We start from the raw sequence: 26,447 nt of genomic DNA, 5'->3' as shown, positions 1-26,447 counted from the left end.
AGCGGGTTGTGAGTTCATGGAATGCCCTGCCCGTATCAGTGGTGAACTCTCCTTCTTTATGGTCATTTAAGCGGGCATTGGATAGGCATTTGGAAGTTATTGGGCTAGTATAGGTTAGGTAGGATTCGGTCGGCGCAACATCGAGGGCCGAAGGGCCTGTACTGCGCTGTATCCTTCTATGTTCTATGTTTACATGGGGTACTTTGAGCCAAAGCACAATTACTAGAAAGATCCCCTTGACTTGCATTATTCATATGACTTTGAAGAAAATCTCAATAAGAGGAGGATTGTTTTTAACTGCAGGAATGAGGAGGATCTTTTGGTTAAAAATTCTGAAGGGCATATGGTGAAAACTTGTGAAAGTAAATTGATAACCAGTGGATATCCAGATAACCAGAAGCTGGAGAAATAAAGGTTGGGTTATCAGAACATGAAAACTTAAATTAAGGGAAGTTTTTGTGCCAATAGTTATCACATTCTGTGAAAGGCAATTTTAAAATATTTAGAAAAGAAGAATATAAATGGATCCTTGTGAAGATGAAACAATGACATTTGAGTGTGCCTCTCTGGATGAGGATTGAATGCCTCATTTGGAATGAAGAACCAAAAATCTGTGGTGTAATTCTGATTACTTGATGCAATTGAGTGTTTCTTCTCAAGATGTGATCTAAACTTAGAAGTGAAGCATGTACCTATATCTTCTTTATTCACTTGGGATATAGATATTACTGTTTGGGAAAACATTAATTGAACGTTCCTAATTGCCCTTGAGAAGGTGGTGGTGAGTTGCTGCCTTAAACCATTGCAGTTCATTTAATGTGGGTGGACCCACAATGCCATCAGCAAGGAATTCCAAATTTTGACTTAACAACACTGAAGGAACAGCAATCTTTTTCCAAGTCACTTCCAAGGGAACTTGTGGGTATTCCATCTATCATCTGCCCTTATCTTTCTAGATGATTGTGGACATGGATTGGGCAGCTGCTGGCATTAGATCTTTGGTGAATTTCTCTAGTGCATCTTGTAGATAGTACACACTGTTGCTACTGTGCATTAATGGTGGAGTGAGTAGATGTTTGCGGAAGTGGTGCATTTCGAGTGGGCTGCTTTGTCATGGATGGTATTGACCTTCTTGAGTGTTGTTGAAACTGCAAATGATGAGTATTCTATCACACTTCTGACCTTGTGTCTTGTAGATAGTGAATAGGCTTTGGGGAGTCAGGACGTTAGTTTGTCGCTACAGGATTGCTAGCCTCTGACTGAGCCACCATAGTTATATGGCTAGTCCAGTTCAGTTTTTGGTCAAAGGTAACCCTTTGGATATAGATAGTTGCAATTCAGTTGATGGTAAAGAAATTAAATATCAAGGGCTGGTAATTAGATTGTCCTGTCTTGGAAATGGTCATTGCCTGGCACTTGGGTGGCATGAATGTTGATTTCATCTTGCATTGGTATTTTTGCAAATTGTTCTGAGTGCACGATGAAAACCTTCAATAAAATCTGTCTTTTGTCACTCATACTCCAGTTCTGTCATGCCAAAGCAAAAAATATCATGGGGACTTGAGTGATTGTCACTTTTTTTTTAATGTCTTGGCACTTGGAAATGGTATTAAACATAAACAAATAGAATGTCTCATACTCCAAAAGGTAACAACTGTGTTTAAACAGAATTCAAGTTCACACTTTTCTGTTAGAGTTTTATTTCAGTTGACCACATTTCATAAAATATTTGCAGTGCTGATTACTAGCCCCTCCTATTTGTACAGCCAATTCAAACTCAGTTAACTCTTCATCTGTTGTCTGTTTCCTCATTCCATTAGTTCTCAGGCATTCCTTCAAACAAATAATAATAAGATGTTGAGTGACATTGAACAGTGGAATGTTAGACCAAAGATGTTATCCTGAACCTCTATAGTTCATCAGCTAGACAGTACTTGGATTACTCTCTGCATATCTGATCACTGCACTTAAAAACAAAGGAGAGTGGCAAGAATGATCCCAATTGTAATTGGCTAAATGGCTAATCATCATTGCATGTGTATGTTGGTATACACATGTAATGGTGTTTATTGTTTGTGGTTAGACTGTAGATTTTGATTTATCTAAAATTTGACTGATGTTCTGAGAAAGTTGTTGCATAATTTCATGTTTGATGTAATCCCTCAATCTGCATGGAAGGGAGGGAAAGCCCAGTAGTAGCGATGCTACAATATTAGAATTTTCACTGAGAGTTATAGTCAGATTCCACACTTTTGAGTAATATTGGGGGGGGGGGTGGGGGGAAAGAAGAGGAGAAAAAATTGTAGAATAACTGTTCCCCCTCCCCCAATTAAATGTGTAGATTTCCATAATTACTTAAATACTACTACATTTAAAGAGTTGTATTGACAGTTTCACTCCCTGACCTGTTCCACTGTCCATTTGATGGAATGAGCTTACTTTAGAGATGGAGCATTAACATCTTTGTGAACAAATACAGTTGGCAACATCCCTCCTCACTCTGCCAACAACCTAAGACCATGGGCTGAACAAATCAATCATTGCTTCTCACTACAAAGCACTGAATATTTCTAAATCGCACAGAAGAGAAAGAGCCTGTGCTGGTTCAGTGACATCTGTCCAGATAGTCCTAGTCCATCTCATTCCCTCTTTTTCCTGCGGCTTTGTAAAAATTTCCTTTTCAAGTCTACTTAAAATTTTGCACTGGAAACAGTGAGCATGAAAGCCATTCCATTTCCATTCTTGACAGCTGTAAGTCTTGATGCTTACCAGCCACTCAACAAGATTCTGAGAGCCCAGGCCTATTGGACTAGAATTTTAGTCCAAAGGGTCAGCTTGAAATTATCCCATGCATGTTTTGTGGACTGGTCAAAAAGAATAGTTGCATGTATTCTGCATCCAGAAATTGATTGTTCAGTAGCATAATTTGCCAACCACTTCCAGTTGGGTGTTACTTATTGTGGTCAAGGATGGCGATGTAACACCTTGTGCCATATATGTTTGTTTTCTTGACTCTCCGTACTGGGTCGAATAAACTACAGGAAGAGGTGATCCCTGAGTATTGATACTGCCTTTCTGCATGAATGACAAGTGCAACATCACCAGTATGAAAGAATCCTCTGGTCAAGACAAGCTGGACTTCTCTTCTAATTTTCAGGCTGGACAGATTGTAGAGAACATAAACCCCAACAGTGAGAACACTGCATGGCGTGAAAGGAGCAAACACGTCATGCAAAAGATGGGAGACATTCTGCAAACCCATGACTACTACTATCTTGAAGGACTGGGGCAGCAGATACTTGTGAAAAACACTACCTGCAAATTTCCCTCCAAGCCACCGACCTTCCTAACTTTAAAATGAAATATATTCGTTGTGACAGGGTCAAAATCCTGGAGCTCTGTTCCTAACAGCAATGGGGGTCCACCTACAGCACATGGACCACAACAGTTAAAGAAGGCAGCTCATCACCACCTTCTCAAGGGCAACTAGGGATGGGCAATCAACCAATGATGTCCATATCCCATTAATAATTTTTTTAAAAATCTCTGGACTATTCTTACCGATGACAGTGAAAATGTGTATTACATAGGAGGAGGATGGTTGGTCCTACTGACAGGAGGGCAAGACTCTACGAGACATTAGGGAAGGTTAGCTCTCTACCAATGTTCCTCCATGTCATCTGTTCCTAACATGGCAATGCACACTGCCCTGTATGGTTTAAAGGCATAACTTCTGAGAGTTTGGGATGAAGTATGTAGTGAAATGCCACACCACCCATTAAGTATTCGAGAACTTTAGAGAAGCAGCAGAAAAGACTTAAGAATGATTTCAAGGATAAGAGCATTCATTCTCAATTGAATTGGAATGGCTGAGTTTGTTCTTGAAAATGCTGAGAGTTTTTATGGAGAAGTGCGGAAAGAGAAAGTGGGGTGAAATCCTTTCCATCGTTGAAGGGGTCAATAAACCAGAAGACACTGATTTAAGGTGAATTGTTCAAGAACCATGGAGGATGTGAGGAAAAGCTTTGATATGCAGCATGTGGTTGGGGTCTGGAATGCATATTCTGAGTGTGCGATGGAACTAGATTGAATCATGGACTTTCAAAAAAGAATGGAATAATAATCTGAAAAGGAAAGAATTTGCAGATTTGTGAGGAAAAGGTGGGAGAGGGGGACATGTTGAATTGCTCCTGCAGAGCTCTGGCACAAATATGATGGGCTGAATGATCTCCTGTGTTGTAATATTCTGATTTGTTTTGAAAAAGATTTTGTAAGTTAAGAACGATGACTTATCTTCCTGCTATTATCTGATCGCTCCTGCCACTGCTCAATCTAATGTTAGTAAAACTTGTTTGGCAGTTTGTAGACATTGACTGGCTGTTGTAGAACACTGACTGACTATCAGCCAAACTGGTTAACAAGTTCATTCTATAGTGAACATAACAACAACATCATCACCGCTGACATTAATGGATTATTCTGTGTATAATGTATTCTGTCTTTCTGTGCAGTATTTTTAGGTTCAAGTCGATTTCATCAAAGTAATATCACACGCAATCTGCAGGCTATGCATTTCGTTATGACGGGTATTATTGTACTTAAAGAAATGATACATCTACCGACAACCTCTCCGTAGCAAAAAAACAGTCTCTCACCACCCAGCCAACATAAGCCCCCAGTTACAGCAAATGTTTGGCTTCAGAATGAGCAGTATGTAGATTCAGCTTCACAATTAAACTTTGAGTCATATCAGTACAGAAACCCATTTCTTCGCCTACAGGTTTCATCTTGTTATGACTGTGTGTATACGCAGCAGAGTGACAGCAAAGCCCACTTGCTACACCACAATAGGGGATGCCAGTGGACTGGCATTGACTTGTATACCTATGCCCTTGGGGTTGTAAGGGCTTGCTGTTGCCTTAATACTTGGAGCAATTATAAACTCCCACTGTCACTGTGACTTGTGGCAAGGGAAATTAGTTACTGGTTGTTACGCTAGTGGAGTGTTTGCCCTCCAGACTTTAACAGTTTTACTCAGATTCCTTGAAGTCACATTCATCCACGAAATGCCTTGGTGCCAAAGGCAGATGGTCCCAACTCACCTCCAGAATTCAACTTCTGTTTGGGCCAAGGCTGTAATGAAATCTGGAGTGAAGTGGTCTTGGTGAAATCTGGCTGAAGAACCAGAAGACTCCCCTTGTCCATGGAACCAAAGCCCAGTACCACCTGAAGAGGAGATGGTGCTGTGATGGTAACGTGACTCTGCTCGTTGTCCAGGGGCTGTTTGGCCCCACAAACCTGTTCTGCCATTCAATAGGATCCAGCTGATCTAAAACTCCTCATGTCCACTTTCCTTCCCTTTCCCCATAACCATTGATTCCCCTGACTGATCAAGAATCTGTCTCAGTCTTAAATACATAAGGTCTCTGCCCCACAGCTCTCTGTGGCAAGAAGTTACATAGAACATAGAAAAATACAGCACAGTACAGGCCCTTCAGCCCTCGATGTTGCACCGATCCAAGCCCACCTAACCTACACTAGCCCACTATCCGCCATATGCCTATCCAATGCCCGTTTAAATGCCCATAAAGAGGGAGAGTCCACCACTGTTACTGGCAGGGCATTCCATGAACTCACGACTCGCTGAGTAAAGAATCTACCCCTAATATCAGTCCTATACCTACCACCCCTTAATTTAAAGCTATGTCCCCTCGGAATATCTGATTCCATACGTGGAAAAAGGTTCTCATGGTCAACCCTATCTAAACCCCTAATCATCTTGTACACCCCTATAAAGTCACCCCTAAACCTTCTTTTCTCCAATGAAAACAGCCCCAAGTGCCTCAGCCTTTCCTCAAAGACACACAACTCTGAGTGAAATGAATTCCTCCTTACCTCAGTCTTAAATTGGCACCTCTTTATTCTGAGACTCTGACCTCTGGTCTTAGACTGTCCCATGAGCCCCTTAATCTTTTTGTTTTAATGAGACCACCTTTCATTCTTCTAAACTCCAATGAGTAGAGTCCCAACCTGTTTAGCATGTATTCGTAAGACCATTCCTTCACACCAGAGATCATCTAGTGAACATTCTCTGAACTGCCTCAATGAAAAGGTATCTTTCCTTAAATAAGGGGACTAAAACTGCTCCCAGTACTCCAGATATGGTTTCACCAGCACCATGTACAGTTGCAGTTAGACTTCCTTACTTTTATACTCCAACCCCCTTGAAATAGGGACCATTCCATGAGCCATCCTGATTACCTGCATCATTTGTGTGCTAGCTTACTGTGTTTCATGTGTAACTTCCTTATTTTAAAACTTTTTTTTAGCAGTATGTTTAGCGGTAAGGATAAATTATACAAGAGGGATGGGTTGCACCTTAATAGGTGGGGGACCAGCAATCTGGCAGGTAGGTTTGCCACTGCAACACAGCTGCGTTTAAACTAAATAGCGCGGCAGGGGGAGGGACAAACTGGAAGTTTAAGAAGGAAGTTAAAGGGAAAGTTAGAACAAGAGAAGTCAAGAAAGACAATGGAATCAATGGAGCAGAAAACTCAAAAAAGGATCATGCCGTAAGGTCATGTGAAATAGGGATTGATAGGAAGGGTGACGGAAGTAACAAATTAAAAATATTATATATGAATGCATGAAGCATTAGAATTAAGGTGGATGAGCTTGAGGCTCATTTGGAAATTGGCAGATACGATGTTGTGGGGATAACTGGGACATGGCTTCAAGTGGACAGGGCCTGGGAAATGGATATTCAAGGCTATACGTGTTATCATAAGGACAGACTGGCTGGCAGAGGTGGTGGGGTGGCCCTGTTGGTAATATCATTCAGTCCCTTGTGCGGGGGTCCTAGAATCAGGGGATGTAGATTCAGTATGGATAGAGCTGAGAAATTCTAAGGGTAGAAAGACCCTAATGGGAGTTATTTACAGGCCCCCAAACAGTAGCCTGGGTGTAGTGTGCAAGTTGAATAAGGAGCTGAAATTGGCCTGTCGCAAAGATGTTACTACAGTTGTTATGGGGGATTTCAACATGCAGGTAGACTGGTAGAATCAGGATGGGTACTGGACCCAAGAAAGGGAGTTTGTGGAGTGCCTCTGAGATGGATTCTTAGAACAGCTTGTGTTGGAGTCTACCAGGGAGAAAGCAATTCTGGATCTGGTGTTGTGCAATGAACCGAATTTGATTAGGGACCTCGAAGTAAAGGAGCCATTAGGAGGTAGTAACCACAATACAATAAGCTTTAATCTGCAGTTTGAAAGGGGAGAGGGTAGAATCAGAAGTGACAATATTTCAGTTGAATAAGAGGAACTATGGAGCTATGAGGGAGGAGCTGGCCAAAGTTCAATGGTACAATACCCTAGCAAGGATGGTAGTGGAACAACAATGGCAGGTATTTCTGGGTATAATGTAGAAGATGCCGGATCAGTTCATTCCAAAAAGGAAGAAAGATCCTAAGAGGAGGCAGGGGTGGCCGTGGCTGATGAGGGAAGTTAAGGAACATATAAAGACAAAAGGGAAAAAGTATAACATAGCAAAGATGAGTGGGAAATCAGAGGACTGGGAAACTACTAAAGAACAACAGAGGATAACTAAAAAGAAGATAAGCAAAGAAAATTTATGGTATGATGGTAAACTGGCCAAAAATATAAAAGAGGATAGTAAAGGCTTTTTTAGGTATGTGAAAAGAAAAAAAATGGTTAAGATTAAAATTGGGCCCTTGAAGACAGAAACGGGTGAATTTATTATGGGGAATTTATTATGGCAGAGGAGTTGAATTGGTACTTTAGATCTATCTTCACTGGGGAAGACACAAGCAATTTCCCAGATGTAATAGTGGCTGAAGGACCTGAACTGAAGGGAATTTATATTAGGTAGGAAATGATGTTGGAGAGACTGTTAGGTCTGAAGGCTGATGAGTCATTGAGATCTGATGGCCTGCATCCCAAGGTACTGAAGGAGGTGCGTCGAGAAATCGTGGATGGAAAGGTGATCATTTTCCAATGTTCTGTAGATTCAGGATCAGTTCCTGCGGATTGGAGGGTGGCTAATATTGTCCCACTTTTTAAGAAAGGAGGATGAGAGAAAACAGAGAATTATAGACCAGTTAGTCTGACCTCAGTGGTGAGAAAATGCTGGAGTCAATTATAAAGGACGAAATTACGACACATCTGGATAGCAGTAACAGGATAGGTCAGAGTCCGCATGGATTTATAAAGCGGAAATCATGTTTGACTAATCTTCTGGAATTTTTTGAGGATGTAACTATGAAGATGGACAAGGGAGATCCAGTGGATGTAATGCAACTGAACTTTCAGAAGTCCTTTGATAAAGTCCTACATTGGAGGTTAGTGAGCAAAATTAGGGCACATGGTATTAGGGGCAAAATACTGACATGGATTGAAAATTGGTTGGCTGACAGGAAACAAAGAGTAGTGATAAACGGCTCCCTTTTGGAATGGCCGGTGATGACCAGTGGTGTGCCACAGGGTTCAGATTAGATTACTTAGTGTGGAAACAGGCCCTTCGGCCCAACAAGTCCACACTGACCCACAACCCACCCAGACCCCTACACTTACCCCTTCACCTAACATTACGGGCAATTTAGCATGGCCAATTCACCTAACCTGCACATCTTTAGACTGTGGGAGGTAACCGGAGCACCCGGTGGAAACCCACGCAGACACAGGGAGAACGTGCAAACTCCATACAGACAGTTGCCTGAGGCGGGAATTGAACGCGGGTCTCTGGCGCTGTGCTAACCACTGCTACCGTGCCAATCAGTGCTGGGACCGCAGCTTTTTACCATGTACATTAATGATATAGATGAAGGTATTAAAAATAATAATCTGCTGATGACACAAAGCTGGGTGGCAGGGTGAAATGTGAGGAGGATGTTAGGAGATTACAGGGTAACCTGGACAGGTTAGGTGAGTGGACGGATGCATGGCAGATGCAGTTTAATGTGGATAAATGTGTGGTTGTCCACTTTGGTGGCAAGAACAGGAAGACAGATTACTACCTAAATGAAGTCGTTAGGTAAAGGGGCAGTACAACACGATCTAGGTGTTCTTGTACACCAGTCAATGAAAACAAGCATGTAGGTACAGCAGGCAGTGAAGAAAGCTAATGACATGCTGGCCTTCGTAACAAGAAGAATTGAGTACAGAAGCAAAGAGGTCCTTCTGCAGCTGTACAGTGCCCTGGTGAGACCGCACCTGAATATTGTGTGCAGTTTTGGTCTCCAAATTTGAGGAAAGACATTCTGGCTATTGAGGGAGTGCAGCGTAGGTTCACGAGGTCAATTCCTGGAATGGCAGGACTATGTTACGTTGAAGGATTGGAGTAACTGGCCTTGTATACCCTTGAGTTTAGAAGGCTGAGAGGGGACCTGATTGAGACGTATAAGATTATTAAAGGATTGGACACTCTAGAGGCAGGAAGCATGTTTCTGTTGATGGGTGAGTCCCGAACCAGAGGACACAGTTTAAAAATAAGGGGAAGGCCACGTAGAATAGAGTTGAGGAGAAACTTCTTCCCCCAGAGAGTGGTGGGTGTGTGGAATGCTCTGCCCCAGAGGGCAGTGGAGGCCCAGTCTCTGGATACTTTCAAGAAAGAGTTGGATAGAGCTCTTAAGGATAGTGGAATCAAAGGTTATGGGGACAAGGCAGGAACAGGATACTGATTGAGGATGATCAGCTCTGATCATAATGAATGGTGGTGCTGGCTCAAAGGGCAGAATGGTACTTCTGCACCTATTGTCTATTGTTGCAGCTTTCTGCAGTTTTTATCTGTTCAAATAATTTTCTGTTCTTATATTCTCCCTTCCAAAATGAACAACTTAACATTTTCTAACTCCACTCACCAACTTTCTGCCCACTTTCTTTCTTAACTGATCAATATTTCTCTTAACTCTTTGAGTGGTGCCACTGTTTAAGAAGGGTGGTAAGGATAAGCCAGGGAACTATAGACCGGTGAGCCTGACCTCAGTGGTGGGCTAGTTGTTGGAGGGAATCCTGAGGGACAGGGTGTACATGTATTTTGAAAGGCAAGGACTGATTAGGGATAGTCAACATGGCTTTGTGCGTGGGCAATCATGTCTCACAAACTTGATTGAGTTTTTTGAAGAGGTAACAAAGAAGATTGATGAGGGCAGAGCAGTAGATGTGATCTATATGGACTTCAGTAAGGCGTTTGACAAGGTTCCCCAAGGGAGACTGATTAGCAAGGTTAGATCTCATGGAATACAGGGAGAACTAGCCATTTGGATACAGAACTGGCTGAAAGGTAGAAGACAGAGGGTGGTGGTGGAGGGTTGTTTTTCAGACTGGAGGCCTGTGACCAGTGGAGTGCCACAAGGATCGGTGCTGGGTCCTCTACTTTTTGTCGTTTACATAAATGATTTGGATGTGAGCATAAGAGGTCCAGTTAGTAAGTTTGCAGATGACACCAAATTTGGAGATGTAGTGGACAGCGTAGAGGGTTACCTCAGATTACAATAGAATCTTGATCAGATGGGCCAATGGGCTGAGAAGTGGCAGATGGAGTTTATTTCAGATAAATGCGAGGTGCTGCATTTTGGGAAAGCAAATCTTAGCAGGACTTATATACTTAATGGTTAGGTCCTAGGGAGTGTTGCTGAACAAAGAGACCTTGGAGTGCAGGTTCATAGCTCCTTGAAAGTGGAGTCGCAGGTAGGTAGGATAGTGAAGAAGCTTTTCTTTATTGGTCAGAGTATTGAGTACAGGAGCTGGGAGGTCATGTTGCAGCTGTACAGGACATTGGTTAGGCCACTGTTGGAATATTGCGTGCAATTCTGGTCTCCTTCCGATCGGGAAGATGTTGTGAAACTTGAAAGGGTTCAGAAAAGATTTACAAGGATGTTCCCAGAGTTTGAGGCTTTGAGCTATAGGGAACGGCTGAACAAGCTGGGGCTGTATTCCCTGAAGCATCGGAGGCTGAGGGGTGACTTATGAAGGTTTACAAAATTGAGGGGCATGGATAGGATAAATAGACAAAGTCTTTTCCCCGGGGTCGGGGAATCCAGAACTAGAGGGCATAGGTTGAGGGTGAGAGGAGAAAGATATAAAAGAGATCTAAGGGACAACCTTTTCACACACAGGGTGGTACGTGTATGGAATGAGCTGCCAGAAGATGTGGTGGAGGCTGGTACAATTGCAACATTTAAGAGGCATTTGGATGTGTATATGAATAAAGAAGGGTTTGGAGGGATATGGACTGGGTGCTGGCAGGTGGGACTAGATTGGGTTGGGATATCTGGTTGGCATGGGCGTGTTGGATCGAAGAGTCTGTTTCAATGCTGTGCATCTCTATGACTCTATGACCCTTTGAATAGTAGGTTTTGAGAGGGATACCATCTGTTTTGTGTTGTCTGCAAATTTGGCTACATTCATTTATTTCCTGCAAGTTGTAGTCCTAGCACTGATTCCTGTGGAACCAAATTGGTCATGGGTCACCAACCAGAAAAAGAACCCCTTAAACCCACTCATTTCCTGCCCATGAGCCAATTCTCTATCCATGCCAATATTGTGGATTCTTACCTTATCCAACGGTATGAACTCTTATGACTTAACCGTTTATTAGGTAACTTCTGAAAGACCAAATACAACAAATTTACTGGTTCCCCTCTATCCACTTTGGTTGAGACTTCCTGAAAAACTCTAAATTAGTCAGACACTATTTCCCTTTCATGATGCATGGCTGACTCTGCCCGATTAGATTATGATTTTCCAGGTGTTCTGCTATTACATCCTAAAAGAGGTAGCAACAGAAATACTGGATGCAAATTACGGGATTCTGCAGAAGTGCCAGAGGATTGGAAAACTGCTGATATGACGTCCTAAATCAAAAAGAGAGGTAGGAAAATAGTGGCTAACCATAAGCCAATTATCCTAACATTGATTGATGGATCCTTCCACAAGGAGAGACATTCTTTCAACATTCAGCTTGATCAACTTCCTTCAGGATTGTGTATGTTTCCTTTTGTCCTCTGTCCTTAAATAATGGGTTTACATTTTCTACCTACCAGTCAGCAAGAGCCTTTCCCAATATCTGCAGAATTACAAAGGAGAACCACCAATGTGTCCACCAGCTCTACAGGTACTTCCTTCAGCACTTTGGGATCAAGCTGATTTGGTATAGGAGATATATCTACCTTCTTTCCAGCCGATATTTCAAGTTCCATCTCTTTAACGTTAATTTATTTTCATTCCTCAGTTTCACAAATGCTGAGTATTTCCAGGCAATTTTCCATGTCTATTTCCACAAAGATAGATGTAATGTTCAGATTATTTGCATTTTCCTGCTCTCTACAGTAAATTCTCCTGCTCCCACGTTTGTCCTTGCTAATTAATTAACTTTCCTATTTCAATAAAAGGTTTTATAGTTCACCTTCATGTTCCCGTTGGCTTGCATTCATGTTCTCTGTATTTTCTTGTCTTATCAGTTTACTTTGCAACATCTTAAATTGCTCCCAGTCCTCCGGGTTGCCACTATTTGTGACATTCTTACATATAAACCACCTCTTTTATTTTAATGCAATCTTTAACTTTAATTAACCACAGTCGATCCTCCTTTCCTTTTAAGTGTTTATGCTTAAGAGGAATGCAATCTGTTGTGGATTTTGTGTTTATTTTTATACTAGCTATTGCCTATCCACTATCAAATCTTTAGCTGTGTTTCCCCAATTCACCATAACCAACTTGCTGTCCTACTGTCATTGCATCCTTTACCCAGATTTAAGATTCCAGTTTCAGAATGACTTGTATTGCATTTGATCATTTTATGGTCACTATTTCCAAAAGACTCCTTCACAGCAAAGTTACTAATTAATTGTTTCTCATTTGGAAAACTGAATCTAAAATGGCCTGATCCCGAGTTAGCTCTTCAATGTACTGTTTCAGAAGCACATATCGTGTACACTCCATCGTCCAGTGTTTGTGCTGACATGGTTAACCCACTCTATGTAAATTAGAGTCACCCATTATCATTTATTATCCAGATTACATGCATTTCTTGTTTCTTGATTTATTGTATACCCAATGTTAGTATAAATAAGAGATTTTTAACAGATCCAGCAACTCAACTCAGTGGAGCCATGAGGCACTGTGTATCACCATTAGTAGAACAACTGCATTCAACTACAATCTGTAACCTCGTGGCCTGACATATCCTACTGTGTCATTGTTATTAGCTGGGGGATCAGGCCTGGTTCAGTGAAAAGTGCAGGAAGGTGTGTCAGGAGAAGTACCAATCATATCTAGAAATGAGGTATTAACCTGCTGAAGCTCCAGCACAGGACAACGTTTATCCTGAACAGCATAAGCAGCAAGTGACAGGCAGAGCTAACCAAAGTTACAACTGACAAATCAAATCTAAACTCTTCAGTCCTGCCACATCCTGTGGTGAACAATTTAAAAACTCATGGGAGGAGGAGGAGGCTTTATAATATCCTCATCCTCAATGAGGAGAGCCCAGCACATCAGTGCAAAAGACAAGACTGAAGCAGATAGAGCTATCTTCAGGCAGAAATGCTTATGGTCTCCTCTACTTTCTAACCTCTTAGGTCTTTAGTCAATTCAATTTGCTCCATGCACTGTTAAGAAACCACTTAGTATTCTGGATACAAGAACATCTCAGTAGCAGTACAGGTGACTTGAGCTGGTCATTCCCCATGTCTGTCTATTCCAATAAAGCTTTAAAAAAACTGGCATCCATCCTGAAACTTGGAAAATTGCTGAGGTATATCCTATCCACAACAATTGAGACAAATCCAATTCTGTTATGACTGTTGGTAGACAGTAATGTAATGGAGATTTTCATGAACAGTATTATTAAATGGCATTTACTGAATAAAAGTCAGCTCACTGCTTTGTTTACCTTCTGGTAGGTTCACACAGTTCCCAAATTCATTTATTGCCTTGATCCAAATATCCAACGATCTTCAGCCACTTCAGCATTTATTGTCCCTGCATTATAAAGTCAAAATTGTGCAATCATTGGTGAACATCCCCAATGTTCAGCACACTTTAGTACTCCTCAGATACTGAAGCAGTCTATGTCTAAATTCAGTTAACACTTGAACAGCATTTGATGTTGGGCTGATAAGTGGCAAGAAACATTTGTGTCACAGAAGTGCTGAGTGTTGTCCATCTCCAAGAAAGAATTTAACCATCATCCCGTTGTTTAATGCTATTACCTTGAACTGAATCCTCCACTATCAACATCCTGGGGTTACCATTGATCAGAAACTGATTTAGACCCGTATATAAATACTGTGGCTACAAAAGCACTCACCCTATCCTTTAATTCAATGGAGGACTCTTTCTCCCTCTAGCCATTAATTACCCAAATTGGGGAAAATCACAATTATTGACCGTTTCCAACACAGTCATGACTTCTCACCCCCAACTGATTTCTAAATAGATACTGATTTGTAATTCTGGCATTAAATTCATAGAGATGTACAGCACAGAAACAGACCCTTCAGTCCAACTCGACCGTGCCCACCAGACATCCCAAGCTAATCTAGTCCAACTTGCCAGCACCCGGCCCATATTCCTCCAAACATTTCCTATTCATGTACCTATTCAGATGCCTTTTAAATGTTGCAATTGTACCAGCCTCCACCACTTCCCCTGGCAGCTCATTCCATCCACGTACCATCCTTTGCGTGAAAATGTTCTCCCTTTGGTCTTTTTTATATCTTTCTCCTCTCATCTTAAACCTATGCCCTCTAGTTCTGGACTCCCCACCCCAAAGAAAAGACTTTGTCTATTTACTCTATCCACGCCCTTCATAATTTTATAAACCTCTATAAGGTCACCCCTCAGCCATCGACACTCAAGGGAAAACAGTCTAAGCCTGTTCAACCTCTCCCTATAGTTCAAATCCTCCAACCCTGGCAACACCCTTGTAGATCTTTTCTGAACCCTTTCAAGTTTCATAACAGTCTGCCATTACGTCCGGCTTACATTCTTTTGTGTATTAATTGCTGTTCCCGTGTCTCAAAATTTCAATTGCTGATTTGTCACTGAAGTTCCTTGAACTTTCTGCTCGTCCTGATCTGACCCAATGACTGTGGATGGGTTCTTATTCAGGAAAACATGAACATTTGCTCTCCGGAGGGCTGCTTGTCGGTCTTGCTTGCTCAACCACCGTGTTCACAAAAGAAATCGACAAATAAGGAAGCCAGGTAGAGGGTTTGATTTTAGGAAAATGAGAGATTTGGGAAAAAGGGTACAAAAATCTCATCAATTAAACTTTGAGTCCTATCGGAGAGGAAGTGCGGAATGATGTGGATAGTGTTTATTTTCACCATATGTGGATGTCAATGCCAAGCCTGTGTTTATTGCCCATCATTAACATTAGTTCTCACTAAGGGAGAGGTTGCTGGTGCAGTGGTAATGTCACTGGTCTAGGTCAAAGATTTGGGGACCAGGGTTGAAATCAATGGGGTGAAATTGGAATGCAATAACAAAAAAATGTAAAAATAAGCAAACGTGTATGAAGGAAATCGTCCTCCATACCAAGTCTGGCCAAATGTGTCTCTGAATCCACAGCAATGTGGTTGACTCTTAATTGTCCTCTGCGTTAATTAGAGATGAGTAATAAATGTTGGCTGAGCCAATGATGCCTACATCCTGGGAACAAATCTATTTAAAAATGCACTCCAGACCAGCTAACACTATGCACTCGAGCACAAAAGCCATTAACCTTTCCGCCCTCTAGCCAGTTCTTGTATACAAGTGCGTTGCATGTCTGACTTAGAGCAGTGAGTTTAGGATTGGCTGGAGTTGAATTCTGCATTCTTTCTTCGACTCCCTACCAATACAGATTGATGTATTTATCCAATGAGATATTGAACAGCATGAGTATTTCTTCATTTTTTTTAACGTCTGATTTTCAAAAAGAAATGCAGCTCTGCTTGTAGAGCAGGCCAACAAAAGCTACTGATGCATAACTCTGCATTATAGGTTGAATAAACAGCTTCCATTGAATGCTTGCAGTTTATCTTCAGCCTGTGGTCTTCCTGTCTGTATGATGATATTCTTGGGTGTAGCAGTTCAAATATGCAGTCAGCTGGGCTCTGCTAAGTCAGGGTTGAATGTGTGCAGTGGACCAAGAAGAAGCTTGTTGATTTGACACTTGGCATCCTGACAAAGATTCACTGGACCTTTTCTGTGCTTTGAGAAAACATGAACATTTGCTCTCCGGAGGGCTGGTTGTGGGTCTTGTCTGCTCAACCACCGTGTTCACGAAAGAAATCGACAAATAAGGAAGCCAGATAGAGAGTTTGATTTTAGGAAAATGAGAAATTTGAGAAAAAGTGTATAAAAATCTCATCAATTAAACTTTTTTGAGTCCTATCAGAGAGGAAGTGCGGAATGGTGTGTATAGTTTTTATTTCTTCTTTCACCGTATGTGGATGTCAATGCCAAGCCAGCATTTATTGCCCATCACTAACTGCCCTTGAGAAAGTGCCTCCTTGACCCACTGCAATCATTGTAGAGTAAATATGTCTACTGTACTATAAGGAAGAGAGATGCAGAATTGTATTTCCAACAAACGAGCTCTGAACCTCGTCACATCCTTGGTCCAAATATGGACATAAGAGCTGATTTCCAGGGTGGGGCTGCTTTTGATTAGTATGGTGTCATGGAGCCACAGTAAAAGACTGGTTCCACGTACAATTGATGCTATCTGAGAAGTTTTAGTGAATTTCTCCAGTGCGTCTTATAGATGGTACACGCTGCTCCTGCAGAGTGCCGGTACTGGTGGCAGCTGATATTTTTGGTGACATTTAAGTGAGCTGCTTTGTGCAAATGGTGTCAAGTTTCTTGAGCATTGTTGGAGCTGCAGTCATCCAGGCATGTGAGGAGTAGTCCATCACACTCCTGGCTTGTGCCTTGTGATATGCTTTGAGGAATCAGGAGGTGAGTTGCTTACTGCAGTTTTCTTAACCTCTGACTTGCTCTTGTAGCCACAGTATTTAGAAGACAGGTCCAGGTGAGTTTCTGATCAATGGTAACCCCCAGGATGTAATTGGTGGGGCAGATTCAGTGATGGTGATACCATTGAATTCAAGGGCAGTGATTAGATTCTCTCTTGTTGGAGATGATCATTACCTGGCACTTGTGTAATGAAGATTTGGCTTGCCACTTTTCAACCCAAACCTGGATATTGTCCAGGTCTTGCAGCATTTGGGATTGCTTCAGTTTCTGAGGAGTTGCGACTTGTGCAGTCATCAGTGAGGTACCTCGCTTTGGACCTAATGATGGAGAGAAGGTCATTGATAAAGCAGGCGGAGTTGGTTGGGCCTAGGACACTACCCAGAGGAACCCCTGCAGACATTTCCTGGAGCTGAGATTACTGACCCCCAACAATAATCTTCCAGTGTGCCAGGTGTGTCTCCAACCAGTAGGGAGCTTTCCCCTTAATTCCTGTTGACCCCAGATTTGCTGGGCCTCCGTGATAACACAATGAATCAAAAGCAGCCCCACCCTGGAATTCAGCTCGTATGTCCATGTTTGGACCAAGGATTAGATTAGATTAGATTAGACTTAGTGTGGAAACAGGCCCTTCGGCCCAACAAGTCCACACCGACCCGCCGAAGCGAAACCCACCCATACCCCTACATTACCCCTTACCTAACACTACGGGCAATTTAGCTTGGCCAATTCACCTGACCCGCACATCTTTGGACTGTGGGAGGAAACCGGAGCACCCGGAGGAAACCCACGCAGACACGGGGAGAACGTGCAAACTCCACACAGTCAGTCGCCTGAGTCGGGAATTGAACCCGGGTCTTCAGGCGCTGTGAGGCAGCAGTGCTAACCACTATGCCACCGTGCCGCCCACTAATGCCACCGTGCCGCCCACATTGTAATAAGGTTCAGAGCTGTTAGAACCACAATCAACCAGGTAAATAGAGAATAGTCCATTACACCCCTGATTTGTACATTGTAAATTGTGGGCTTTGAGGAGTTGAAAGGTAAGTTATTTGTAGCTGAATTCCCAGCAACTGGCCTGCACTTTTAACCTGCTATATCTGTGTGGCTAGTTTAGTTCAGTTTCTGGTCAACAGTGACTCATAGGATACTGGGTGCTTTAGTGATGGTAATCTAGGCAGCATCAGGAGGTGGAGATGTCAGTGGTTCCGGTGTAACCCTTCTTTAGGACCTCAGTTTGTCTACCTTGAATTCCAACAGCTGCAGTTTTTTTTTTGTCTCTAACTTAGTGATGGTAATGTCATTAAATGTCAAGAGATAGTGGTTAGATTTTCTTGTTCAAAATGAACTTATGTGGTGTGAAAGTCATTTGCCATGTATCATCCCAAGCCTGGACATTGTCCAAGTTTTGTTGTAGATGAGTATTGACTACTTCTGTACCTGTTGAGTTGCAGTGTTGCTATAATCCTCAATCAACCTCCATACTTCTGACCTTATAATAACTGGCTATTGATTATGGTTGACCCTTGGACACCACTATGAGGAACTCTGGCAGTGGTGTTTTGAGCATCATTATTGGCCTGCGATAACTGTAACCATCTTGCTGTGTGCTGGTCTGAGTCCAGTCTTTGGAGAATTTTCTCCGAATTCCCATTGACTGAGTTTTGCTAGTGCCCCTTGATACTACACTTAGTCAAATTCTACCTGGTTAGGAAGGATAGTCACTGTCATCTTACCACTGGAGTTGAACTTTGTAGACAATGTTTGGACAATTGCTATAATGAGGTAGGAGCTGACTGGCTATGACAGAACCCACATTAAGTATCCGGTTATTGCTGAGTAGGTGCTGCTTGATAAGTGTTGCCAACGTCTTCGACCACTTTGATCTGGAGTAAACTGGTGATTTGATTTGACTTGCCTATTATATACACGACTCAACTGGACAATTTTACATGTAACTAGGTAGATGCCAGTTTTCTAGCTACAGATTACTTTAAATGATTGGTAAAATATTGAAACTAGGATTTAAATAGTCACAAGTCAAGCAAATTAGCTGTTGTACCTAATTATATTCTCTATTGTACATGTTTAAGCTGTGTGATCTAACCAGCACTTTGTCATGAGTCATAATTGCTGCCTTTTTATGCTTACTCTCCTGTTTATATATCTCAGGGGAATCTCACATTCAACGGGAATTCCCCCATCCTCCTCCAGATATGAGCAGGAAAGCTGAATCCAACATGTATATCCAGTTCTGAATCGTTACAATTTCCTGCCCAATTTCAAATGTCTTGACAATCTTTGCAGACTTACAGTTAGTCATATGGTAGATGTCAGGCAAGGAGCTTATAGACAAAGAATTAAGGTGGAAAAAGAACAGGAGAAATTGAGAAGTGAAAGCAGATAAAGAAAAGTAAGGCTAGTAGCAAGTGAAATTAAGTGAGAAGAAGAAAAGCTGCCATTCTAAGTCTGCTTGACCTCTCCTTAGCCTTTGACAGTCACCTCAAAATACCTATTTGTCTATTTGGGATTCCCTGATCAATTTCACTCTGCCTTTCCAATCACAGCCAGAGCATCTCCAGTAATGACTTTTCATTCCAACCCACCATTACACAAAGCAACTAAGTGTAATGAAGGAAGTAGCTCAGTCCAGTCAGGCAGCAGGAAGTTGGTTGTGTGAATTTGGACAGAGGTTGGCTCTTGTAAGCTGAATGCTGCAGGGCAGGGAGAGTGACAGTAAATTAAGTGAATATTGAAGGGGAAGTTTATATCTGGGACCTGGTGAAAAAAGATTGGAATCCCAGGAGGGAAGAATGACTTTTGAGGTAATTTTTGAGAAGTATTGGTATTTGTTTCACCTACACTTGGATTAGAAATTATGAACTTTGCATCACAATTGTTACAGTGCAGAAAGATGCTGTTCAGCCCATCATGTCTACCCTGGCTCTCCAAATGTGCAGTATCGTGCATTGTACCTCATTTTGCTATAACACGACAGTTGTGTTCCTCTATAGAAAATTGTGCTGTAGGAGGTTGCTAATAGAAAATCACTGTACCCATTCAGTGGAAAGTTCACGTTATCCAAACAACGTTCACAATTCGTCAATCACGTTCTAGCCAATTCCCGCTGTTATAGCAGAATGACCTGTACCATTCTCCTGTCTAGTCACAAACACCCTGCACATTACTTCTCTTCAAATTTCCATCTAATGCCCTTTTGCATCCCTCTATTGAATCTACCTCCATCACACCTCCATGCCGAAAGTTTTTTTTATTTTATCACATTGGATTTGCTTCTTTTGCAGAACCCTTTAAATCAGTGCCCTCTCGCTCTTGAACCTTTTACAACTGGGATTCTGTCTTCCCAGACCCATCATTATTGAGTTTCCTCTCAGCCTTCACCTCTAAATGAAACAGTCTCAGCTTCTCCAATCTGTCCTCACAAGTGAAGATTCTAACTCCTGAAACCATTGTCATAAACATTTACCTGACTCTCCAATTTAGTCTTCCTGAAGTCTAATACCCACAACTAAATACAAAACTCCAACTGAGGTCTAACCAGTAACTTATACAGATTCAGCATAAATTCCTTGCTCTTGTACTCTATGCTCCTATTGTTAAAGCCTAGAATTATATATGCTATGTTGTCCATATGTTCTGTCACTTTTAATGACTGACGCATTACATACCCAGGTCCCTCTGCTCCTGAACCTCATGAGCACAGTTGCATTTAGTTTAAATGCCTCTCCATCTTGTTTCTAACAAGATGTGTCACTGTACATTTCACTGCATTGAATTTTATCTGCCAAACATCTGTCCATTCTAACAACTTATCAATATCCTTTGTGTCCTTTTGAAGTCCTACGCAGTTTCCAGTGTCTGAGTTTAAACCATCAATAAACTTTGAAATGGTTGCCTGCACAGCAAGATTTAGATCATTGATATATTGTAATAAACTGATTTGTCACAGAACTTTTACAGAGGGGACTATTTAGCTCATAGTGTCTGCACTGGCTCTCCCAATGACCATTTTCCCATAATCTTGCATGTTGATCCTTTCCAAATAACCCCCAATTCCCTTTTTGAATATCCTGATTAAACATACCTCTTCCACATTTTCAGCAGTGTATTCCAGACTTGAACTGCTGGCTCTGTGAAAAAGATATTCCTCAGATGACTAATGTGCTGCTTTTATGAATTAATTTAAATCTCTACCCTCCATTCTTTCACAAGTGGGACTGTTTTCTCCTGATTCATCCCATCCAAGCCCTTCATGACTTTGAATACTTTAGTCAAATCTCCTCTCAGTTTTATCTTCAAGACTAACAGTCCAAGCTTCTTCAGCACTTTTATAACTGAAATTCTTCATCCTTGGAATCATTAATGTAAAACCTCTTCCATATTCTTTCCAATACTTTCACATCCTTTGTAAAGTGTAGCACCCAGAACCAGAACTAATTCTAGTTGAGGCTAACCTACATCCTTTATCAGTTGAACATGACTTCCTTGCTCTTGTACTCTCGTATTTGTGTAATCCAAACTTTTGAGTACTGCTCATAGCATTATGCTCAGCAACACCTTCCTGCGTACCTGCCAACTTCATTCTCTTAACACCAGTCTGTATACCATTGTTAAAGTTAAAAGTGACCCACAATGCTATTTTGTTTTCTGGTTCCCCTTAAAAGGTGAAGTCACCATCGTCCTACTGGACCTTAGAGCTGCTTTCTGATTCGAGAGAGATGACTGGTGGTGAGTTTAACTGAGGGTTACCATGCCTCAGGCAAAGAGCAAGGTTGAGAAGGTGGGACTTTTATGGTAATCTCAGCCAGTGGGAGAATTTAACCCACTCTATTGGCATCAGTCTTCAACACAAATCAGCTATCCAGCCAACCAAGCTAAATGCCCCTTGGTTCTAGTTTGAAATAAGCACCTTATAGACCCAAAAATGCTGGAGCTCCATGGAGTGCATTATTTGCAGCTCTCCATGTGACTGGTAGACTATTAGTGCTATACTGCTGCATGGCACATTGACTTCTGTGAAACAGTAGTATCTGTTACCCCAGGAGATAAATTCCTATAACATTTAGTCTCTAATTCTTCATAGATAACATAACAATAAAACAAGTACAAAGGTGAATTAGCGGGAATTAATATTTGGAAGGAAGCATCATTCATGTTCAGTTTTGCCTGTAGTTGCTCCTTCCCAAAGCTGAAAATTCCAGTGGGGTGAGGTGATTTTGGTCTGATAGTTAATCGGTAAGGAAATGGCTGAGGTGAGATCTTAAGCTGCTGAACTGGATTCGCAAGTGTTGAGCACAAGACATCATCTTGGTTGTGCTGGCTTCAATGCTTTTGCTGTCAGTTTTCCACAGAGGTGTTTAAGGGGGTTGATTGACATGTATATTGTTTATAAGTATTCATTAAAAAGACTGCATGTCATTTTGGCAGATAACAATTTGTTGAACAACAACCAGCTGACCAGGAATGAGGACGTCATTGCAAAGAGTTTTGTGAGCTACTTAAGGGCATATCAGTTTTCATTCCTGCTTTAAGTTTGAGGAGGACTGTAGAAACACATTGGGTGACTTTCTGGGACATATCAGGACTTCACCAATGTATGTTCTGGAATTTCGGTGAGAATATCATCTAAAGAGACTATATGCGCCTCTACTTTATAGGAAGCCCAATAAGGGTCTTCAGAAGCAAGGGAGTTGCTGGTCACTGACCTCTTCCAGTAGTCTGCAGGAAGAATGGGATAAGAAGAGGTGCCAGTCTCCTGCTAGTAAACCTAGTTCATGCTCTTCAGAGCTCCAAATGTCCTCTTGTGCTGTGCCTTGTGGGTCTGTCCACTCTCTCATCTGGCTCCTGAGCCATCTTGCAAATTGCCATTGTGTCAGCCAGCCCACTGTACACCTCTGGGGGAAGTGAGTGGGATGAAGTCACTGATACTGTTCCATAAAAACATGCTCTAAACTTTCATTATAAAACAGTCCTCAACCTGCATGTGTTTGATTTGGCTCCCCAAAGGCAGGTTAAGATTATGACATACTTATTGGACTAAAATGTGCATTTTTAATAAAATGTGCCTTATTCAGTGCAGAATCTATTTAGGAGAAAGTGAGGACTGCAGATGCTGGAGACCAGAGTTGAAAAATGTGGTGCTGGAAAACACAGCAGGCCAGGCAGCATCCGAGGAGCAGGAAAATCGACGTTTCGGGCATTCCTGAAGAAGGGCTTATGCCCAAAATGTTGATTCTCCTGCTCCTTGGATGCTGCCTGGCCTGCTGTGTTTTCCAGCACTACGTTTTTGAACCCCAGAATCTGTTTAGCATTTGTAGGTGGGTCTTTTGATGCAGTGGTATTGTCCCTACCTCTGAATTAGGGGACCCAAGTTCAGGTTCCACCTGATCCAGTGGCATGTCATAACTTCTCTGAACAAGTTGATTTAAGGAATATCTAAAGCAAGTTCCTGCAAGCATTGACACTTTGGACCGCGATGATGTCATTTTGAGTAGAGAGTATTCAGCTTCTAGGCAAAAGTGAGGACTGTAGATGCTGGAAACCAGAGTTTAGATCAGAGTGGTGCTGGAAAAGCACAGCAGGTCAGGCACCATCCGAGGAGCAGGGAAATTGATGTTTCAGGCAAAAGCCCTTCATCAGGAATCATCCTAATGAAGGGCTTTTGCCTGAAACCTCAGTATTCAGCTTCTTTTGCCCACAGCCATACTAGTCTGAAAGTTGCAGATCTCAGAAGCTAAGTAATCTCAGGCCTGATAGCACCTGGAAGGGCTATTGTGCTGCATTGGTAGTGTCCTTACCTCTGAGCCAGGAAGTCGGAGTTCAAATCCTGCCTACTCCTGAGGTGCATCATAAAATCTATGAACAAGAACTAATGGGAACACAATGCACTACAGTCTCCTCTCCAAGCCCCATACCAGAATTGGAACTGTATCACCATTTCCTCACTGTTGCTGGATGAAAATCTTGGAATTCTCTGCCCAACAGCTTCCCACCACTTTCTCAAGGGCAGTTAGGGATGGGCGATAAGAGCTGGCACAATCAGTCACACCCACATCCCATGAAGGAATAAAGATGGAAGCAGAATGAGTCTGACATTAAATCTACCTGACTGCATTTTCAGAAAGAAACTCTAGAGTCATTCGACCCTGCGAACCCACAATTCTGTCACTTTGGCCAACAATAAGATTTACCAGAATCAGCAAATTTTTATTTTTTTGACCGAGTAGTTGACAGATAGGATAGTGGCATAGTATTCAGATTATAAAGGACTGTGAAACATCTTTGCACTTTCAGACTTTATCATCAAAGAATATTACTCACCAGAAACTGCTTTTGAAGTATTGGATCTCATGAGGATATTCATGTGCTGCATTGTGTGACTTTTATCAGATGTTACTGGAAACTTTGTTACAGGAAAGTTATAGGAGATACCATTACTGATGGGAGTTGTTTAACAAAACCCACCATCCAGAATTTTTTTATCTTTGCGAACAAAAACTGTTAAATTTCTCGACTCCTATAAGATTTATAATGGCAGTGCTGTCTCATTTTGTTATGGAAATCTCATGTTCCAGAATTTTAGTTTGAGAGGTAACATCCGAACTCCTGTAGACTGTTCAAGGTCAACTACTGTCCTTTTTTCGAAACTGATTTGCATGCAGATTCTTTTGCGTGATGTGGATGGAGCTGACCAGTTCCATAAAATTACCCTTAACCAACCAATTGAATCCAAATAAGGCTGAATATGAGAACAGGGTTTAACTAACTAACTGACTGACTGCCCTCTTAACTCTGACATCGATTCAGATTTATCATGTTTCCTTTTATGTCTTTGAAATTTTGAGTCTTGGTTCAGATTTGCAAATTGGTTTTTCATCTTGCGGTTCCGGGCTCAGGGTAATATGCAGCACTGAAACCTCAGGAGCTCAGTTTCAAATCTGACCCAAATTTATTGATTGGATCAAAGTTTGCTCTCATCACTGGTTTTTTGGATTCTTCTAAGAAATGGAGTTAGACTGTCCCAAAGAAATTCCTAGATTTCATGAGTTGACAGCACACAGCAGTTTATTCCAGTAAGCAAGGCTTTGGCTAAATATCGAAAATGGACTGCAGTGTGACACTTGTTCCTTTTTATTGTTTTCCCGCTGCCTTTGTCCCTCTTCCCTCGCTGTTCCCATTGCCTCCTCACATTCCCCCTTTTTATCTCTTCTCCCTGTCTCCCTTTTCCTTTCGCCAATACCCTTTTCTCTTTGATAATTAGTGTTCTTGTAACATTTCCGAGCTGGTGAGTTCTTGGATTAATTTCCTGGGGATATGCTGACCACTGTGCAATGTCATAGCCGGGTTGTTCCATGTTCAGTGTTGGGCCAGGTTGCATGGCGCATGGGTGACCACCCAACAGTGACGAGTGCCCGTCAGGCCCACCCTCTGGGCTTTTTAGAACATTCCTTCCTGGTACAGTGGCAAAGACTATATAGCACCAATGAAGCTCAGAAGCAGTGGGGTGTGTAGGTAACTTTTCTGTGTGGGGAATGGGGGTTTGGTGGGGTTTCTGGTTGTGAGAAGAGATGGTAGTTGGAGGGTTGATGGTAATGGTGCAGTGGAGGCGTGTGTGGTTGTCGAGCACCATTCTGTCCAAACCAGCAATTAGACCACTTAATTTAACTAGTTCAGAGGTCTGCCACTTTTCATGTGGTGAAAATAAGCCGTTAATTGGTGGTTGATTGACCACTGAAGGGTCCCATTTGGTGGCAGGTCCGTACTTCAACCCTGGACCTTCCTGCACAGTACTTGGTTTTTATGGGAGTGGAAGGGGTGTGGATGCTTTATTTGCTTTTCGGGAGAAAATTCTAGCCGATGGGTTGAGTTTTAGAGCATGATTCTGGCTGTCTGGAAGTATAATTTGGCTTGCTCCAGTATCCATTTATGTATTGGAGAATTGCTGCCTAAAAATAATAATAATCTTTCATTCTGATGCAGTTTTTTCCTACCCAGATACCTTGAATTTGGCTTTGTGTGTGTTGGATTATTTCAGAAGCGCAAAGATGGAAATGGTTTGAAGCTAATGGATCCATGAAAGAGGAAAGATACCCAAGAACCAGCAACTTCACAGCTCGAGTACTCCATAATTATCAGATTTCAATATTTGATTTTTAAAAAGAAATCATTAGCTGCACCCTTTATGATGACTCGGTGAGCACATCCATTTATTCAATAATAATTGGTTGCTTGATCTAAGATACTGAAGCAAAGCTGTCAACTGATCCTGAACCAAGCTCAGGAAAATAGAAACTAGCAGGCATAGGCCATTCATTTCCTTGATGTTGCTTCAAACTTCCATGAGATCATTATCTGGACTTCTATCTTAATGGCCATTTTTCCGCACTGTTCTCATATCCCTTTCAGTCTTTAATCTATCGATCTCTGTCTTGAAGTAAGTAAAGTCAT

General features: G+C 41.9%; 2 long non-coding RNA genes across 11 annotated transcripts in view; one reads left to right on the top strand and one right to left on the bottom strand.

Moving 5' to 3' along the window:
* The window catches only part of LOC132830941 (uncharacterized), a 558,005-nt gene that overhangs the window by 182,283 nt on the left and 349,275 nt on the right, over window positions 1-26,447 (top strand). For 9 of the 10 annotated variants that reach the window (XR_009646452.1, XR_009646457.1, XR_009646455.1 and 6 more), the window contains exon 4: window positions 26,035-26,192. The exons of the other annotated variant lie outside the window; for it this stretch is intronic. This is a non-coding gene — a long non-coding RNA (uncharacterized LOC132830941). The remainder of the gene's footprint in view (window positions 1-26,034; window positions 26,193-26,447) is intronic. 10 annotated transcript variants of the gene reach the window in all.
* The window catches only part of LOC132830974 (uncharacterized), a 41,194-nt gene continuing 16,493 nt past the window's right edge, over window positions 1,747-26,447 (bottom strand). Inside the window, exon 3 of the long non-coding RNA XR_009646463.1 lies at window positions 1,747-1,833. This is a non-coding gene — a long non-coding RNA (uncharacterized LOC132830974). The remainder of the gene's footprint in view (window positions 1,834-26,447) is intronic.

Source organism: Hemiscyllium ocellatum, chromosome 3 (genome assembly GCF_020745735.1).
Source record: "Hemiscyllium ocellatum isolate sHemOce1 chromosome 3, sHemOce1.pat.X.cur, whole genome shotgun sequence".
Lineage (NCBI taxonomy): Eukaryota > Metazoa > Chordata > Chondrichthyes > Orectolobiformes > Hemiscylliidae > Hemiscyllium > Hemiscyllium ocellatum.
The sequence above is the reverse complement of the archived record's forward strand: the minus strand, read 5'-3'. Positions and strand labels throughout refer to the sequence as shown.